Source organism: Leptonychotes weddellii, unplaced genomic scaffold (genome assembly GCF_054177405.1).
Source record: "Leptonychotes weddellii isolate Sample4059 unplaced genomic scaffold, ASM5417740v2 HiC_scaffold_2564, whole genome shotgun sequence".
In the NCBI taxonomy this organism is placed as follows: domain Eukaryota; kingdom Metazoa; phylum Chordata; class Mammalia; order Carnivora; family Phocidae; genus Leptonychotes; species Leptonychotes weddellii.
The window spans coordinates 867-6,448 of NW_027848190.1; the positions used below are offsets into that span (position 1 = coordinate 867).

The 5,582-nt window shown below is 45.8% G+C and overlaps 1 long non-coding RNA gene across 1 annotated transcript; it reads left to right on the plus strand.

The window, feature by feature from the left end:
- The first annotated feature begins 1,752 nt into the window (after window positions 1-1,752).
- LOC145718927 (uncharacterized) lies at window positions 1,753-4,997 on the plus strand. Its single transcript, XR_014142098.1, has 2 exons — window positions 1,753-1,915; window positions 2,288-4,997. It is a non-coding gene; the product is annotated as an uncharacterized LOC145718927 (long non-coding RNA).
- The last annotated feature ends 585 nt before the right edge of the window (window positions 4,998-5,582 follow it).

The following is a 5,582-nucleotide window of genomic DNA, read 5'->3' on the forward strand; positions in this document are numbered from 1 at the left end:
GGACAAAGTACTATCTGATAAGGGAGAGATCCACCAACAATGGTCCAGTTTGGGAAGCAAAGTCAAAGTACCCACAGTTCTGTGTAGCTGTTCCTTCTCTTCCTTGCAACCTCTTAGCGCTGGCGTGCCCCTCCCTCATTCACTTGGTCACCTCATCCAAGCCCATGGCTTCAGATACTGGCACCAGCAATACGCTGATACCTCCCAGATTTGTATCTCTAACACTAACCTTTTACCCTGAATTCCAGACTGATGTATCCAACTACCAATTCTATGTCTCACTTGAATACTAGGCATCACAAATTCAACCTACCACAAACTGAGCTCCTGGTCTTCCTACCAAAACTGCTTCACCCACATTCTTCCCTCTCTGCCTTCATCCCAGTCCATGTATCCTGTTTCTACTGTTGCCACACAGGTACTGTGGTTGCATTTATGGCAACAGACTCCTAATCGGCTGCACTGCTTCTGCCCTTCCTACCTTTAGCCTATTTCCACACAGCAGCCAGAGGGATCGTATTAACACGGATGTGAAGTTATGATATTATTCTATTTAGAGCCCTCCAGTGGCTTCCCATCTCCCTCCTTACAGAAACCAAACTCATTTCGGCAGAGATTGTATATCTTGTTTAGTTTGTTGTCCATCTCCAATAACTACCCCACCCCCATCTCCAGTAGGGCAGCAAATTTTATCAGCTTTGTTCCTGTATCCCCAGCACCTGATACAGTGCCTGGCACACACACACCCTTCCTACGGTTGTTGAATGAAGGAATGACTTCCAGACAAGATGCCTGAAAAGTGGGAAGATAATTTTAAAGAGTACTTAATCCAACAATCTCCTTTGCAGATAAGGATGGCTTTACTTTAGAATGCTTTATAGGCTTTTCTTGCAGCAGATTCCTTTGATCCCATGATGCTGAATTTAGGCTACAAAGTCAGGTTACCTTTCCTAAGGGTCCACTGGTAGAGACACCAGTGGCCGGAACCAGCAAGCTTATTTAGAGTGTAGATAACCCACCTGGGAAGCTGAGAGCTTGCCATTTGAAGACTAACTGTACGGAGATCCTGGAAGTGAGCTGCAAATTGAAAGCTTTTCCGCTAGATTGGGAGATTTGCAGATAACCTTCCGGTTCTGAGACCTCGCACGTCACTCTTGGCCAGATTTATCGCCTGAGATCTAGCAAGGCCTTGTGGAAGCTGGGTGGATTTTCCCTCATAGGTAGGACTACTGAACCTTTAACGTAGGTGGTATTTGCTTGATATTCTTGAGCAGGGGATGCCTAACTTGGAAACCCCCTCAGAAAGAAAAGGGGACAAGCCTCTCTGACTACTGCTGCTCTAATTCAAGTGCTTCTCTCGCACCTATCCTCAGGTCTTGGGCAAAAAGGGCTAAGCGGCTGTGGGCCAGCAGCCACTTCCCCGGAAGGCTTAGGCCGGAGAAGTCTCCCTTCCATTGCCTTCGCAATGACGGGAAAGGAGTCCTCGAACTAGGCAGATCAAGACCTGATCTGCGTTCCTAGGGGGAGCAAAACTTGGGGAGGCCAAGTTAACGGCCGACTGCAAGTCTTGCTCAATTCTAAAGACAGCACCGGAAGACGAGCCAGGGTCTAAACCACAACCCCCAGCAGGCCCGGCGGGCCTGGGGAAGCACGCCCTCCCATTGGACGCCGCCGAGCAGCGTGCCCTCACGCCTCGTTCCGTAGTCAGCCCCGCCCCCCCACCACGCGCGAGGCACGGCGGGAGTGGACCTGCCGCTGTACTCTATCTCCCGGCGGGCCGAGCGCTGAAGGCGGCGGCGCGGCGCCTTTGTGGAAGCAGCGGTCGGCGCGGAGGAAGTTCCGGTCTCCGCGACGCTGGGTCGGTGGCGGCGGCTGAGGATTAGGAGGAGCGGGCCGCGGAGGCCGCGCTGCCTCGGTAAGGGCCTGGGGCAGTAGAGAGGGCGTGCCAGAGCCTGCGGGGAAGGAGCGGGCCTGCCAGGCCGCTAGAGAAGTCGCGGGTCCGCGAGGCCTGGAAGCTGCGGCTTCGGTGTCGCGGGGCGATCGCGGCCTCGGTCGGGAAGAAGAGAGCCAAGTGGCGGTGTGGTGAGGGAGGCGCCGCCCTCGGGAGGAACGCCCCGGAACGGTCGCGGTCCCGGGGCGGGGCCCGGCGCGGCGGTAGAATTACCGGTCCAGCCTCGGGGCTGTCGGCTGCGGAGTAGGGGGGCTGACGCGTGGTTACGGTTTGGTGCTTCTGGTCTGCGGACCCGCAGGCGGGCCCTTTCTTCCTCCTTTTTTCCTGCTTTTGCAGGAATCTGATCCAGTTCTGAGGCATCGCTCGAGAGGGAGGCCTTCTTGTGCCTAGCACGTAGCCTCGTCCTTAGACCTGGCTAGACTGGAGTGGGCTCGGCCGGACTACAGGGTGCGAGAGCTCGGAGTCCGGCACGCGGGACTGTAGAACCTGGAGGCGGGGGAGTGGTCTGGTGGGTTCTGCGCCCGTTGGGAGAATGTGGGAGGAGGGATGTTTCTTCGTATTTACTCTTTAGATTCCTTTTGGCGTTGTAAATCTGTATTTTTCGCCTAACTTTAGTATTGATGTGCTACTGGATTCAACTCTAGGAGTGCATTTTTTAATAAAAACAAAGGGTCATGTTTTGTAAGGTACCTAAACTTTAAGGGTAATGGTGTTTTTTTGCATATTCCAGGTTTTGCATGTGAAGGTCAGAGTTGCTGGATGTAAGTGAAGGAGTTCAGTAGACTCTGATGCGCCTGGTCACTTGGTTCATTTTCTGAACTCTGGATTGTACCCTAGGTTTGTTAGTTTTCAACTTCCTGTTGAGTAATGCCACCAGTGTGAATAGTTTATAATGTCAACATCAGCAAACTTGTGAGGACTGTAGGGAGAGGTATGAAGAACTGATGGGTGACTGGCAGTGTATAAAGTAACTAATGGCATGTTACTGTTTTGGTGAAACAGACAAGTTGGACCTGAACCTTGTCTCATTAATTAGCGCCTAACTAGGTACTTAACCTGTAGGGAAGGTACTAGGTCTGTTTTCTGGACATCTGTAGCACCCTTCTTTATAGAATTCTGTTACCAGACTTGGGTTTATTTTTGTTGCCTTTAGGTTCCTAGGTTGTTGCAGCCTTTCATAGGACACTTGTCAAGGCCTGGGTGGGGGAGGTGAGTGGGTGTTACTAAAAGAACTGTTATTGCAAATACTTGAGCAAGGTTATAGTCTTGTGCCAATGTTTAAACGTACAAACTGCTGTTAATAATCAGATTCAGGGTTGTATTAAAATTAAAACTATAGGAAAGTTCTGAAATTTTAAAGATCATAAATCATTCCTTGATGGGCTTTTTTTAGCCATATACCAAGTGCTTAGAATTAATTTTTCTGCCACACTCCCACAATTACTCTTCATCTCATTCGCTTAGTTAATGGGGCATCTGTTGAATGCATTTTATAACCCTCCTGTCATGCTGTGGGACTCAGAATAGCAGAGTGGGTAACTGGGGGAGCTCTAGAATCTGATAGGTTTTGAATCCTTGACTCAACCTCCACTAATTCAGTGACATTGGATAAATTACCTTACTTGAGTTTCCTCATATGTGAAATGAGGCTGTTGTGAGGTTTATGTAATGCCCTTAGAACAGTGCCAGGTGTGCACAAGATGTTCACTAAATGTTAGCCACCACTGTTGTCTTTTTTTTTTTAAACAGCTTTGAGATATAATTTGTAATTCATATGCCATACAATTAACCATTTAAGGTGTATAATTCAATGCTTTTTATATTACATTGCTAATTTCTTTATAGAGTTGTGGTAAATATATTTTGTTACATATGTTGTAACAAAATTCGCTATTTAAACCATTTCTTTTGATCTTTTTTTATGTTTATTTAAGGAATCTTTACACCCAACATGGGCTGGAACTCATTACCCAGAGATCAAGAGCCACACACTCTTCTGATTGAGCCAGCCAGGCGCCCCTAAGCCATTTTTACGTGTGAAACTCAGTGCATTAATTACATACACAGTGTAGTGCATCCATCACCACTCTCTATTTCCAAAACTTTTTCATCACCCCAAACAGAAACTCTATCCATTAAGCAAGTAACTCTCATTGTTCCTTCCCTGCAGCCTAATGATTTATAGTCTGAAATCACTGTGAATTTGCCTGTTCTAGGTATCCCATATAAGTGAAATCATACAGTATTTGTTCTTTCATGTTCGACCTATTTCACTTACCATAATGTTTTCATGGTCCATTCATGTCATAGCAGGTATCCACACTTCATTCCTTTTTTTTTTTTTTTAAGTTTATTTATTTATCTCTACACCGAACATAGAGCTCAAACTTACAACCCTGAGATCAAGAGTTGGTCACTCTTCGACTGAGCCATCCATCCAGGCGCCTCAAACTTCATCCCTTTTTTAAAAATTACAAAAAATATATTTTAAAAATTGAGATGTAATTGACATACTCATTCTCTTTTATAGCGGAATAAATATTCCATTGGTGTGAATAGGTCACATTTGTTTATCTCTTCATTTGTTGGTAGACAACTATGTTGTTTCCACCTTTTGGCTATTGTGAGTCATGCTGCTATGAACATGGGCATGTGCATATTCTGAATATTAATCTTTTATCAGATATGTGATTTGCAAATATTTTCTCCCAATTTGTGGGATGCCTTTTTACTCTGTTGAGTGTTCTTTGATGCAGAAGAGTTGTTCATTTTGATGAAGTCCAATTTGCCTGTTTTTCTTTTGTTGACTGTGCCTTTGGTGTCATAGCCAAGAGATCATTGCCAAATCCAATGCATGAAGCGTTTCCCCTATTATTGTAAGAGTTTTGTAGTTTTAGCACTTACATTTAGGTCTTTGATCCATTTTGAGATAATTTTGGTATGTGGTGTTAGGTAAAAGTCCCACTTCATTCTTCTGCACTTGGATATCCAGTTTTCCTATGAGCATTGTTGAAAAGGCTGTCTTTTCCCCTTGATAGTCTTGGCACCCTTGTTGAAAATATCCTGACCATGTATGTAAGAATTTATTTCTGGTTTCTCTATTCCACTGATCTGTCTTTGTCCATATACCAATACCACACTGTTTTGATAACTAGCTTTGTAGTAGGTTTTTGTTTTTGTTTTTGTTTTTTTTTAAAGATTTTATTTATTTGACAGAGAGAGACACAGCGAGAGAGGGAACACAAGCAGGGGGAATGGGAGAGGGAGAAGCAGGCCTCCCGCTGAGCAGGGAGCCCGATGCGGGGCTTGATCCCAGGACCCCGGGATCATGACCTGAGCCGAAGGCAGACGCCCAACGACTGAGCCACCCAGGCGCTCCCTGTAGTAGGTTTTGAAATCGGGAAATGTGTCTCCTCCAGCTGTGTTCTTTTTCAAGATTGTTTTGGCCATTCAGAGTCCTTTGAAATTCCATATGAATTTCAGGATGGGTTTTTTCTAAGCATTGGCTTTAGAATCAGATGGTCTTGAGTTTGCATATTGGCTTTTTCTCATATTAGGTATATTGTTTTGGGTCAAGTTTCAGCCTGTTTGAGCCTCAGTTGCATGGTCTATAAAGTGGGAATAGTAACTG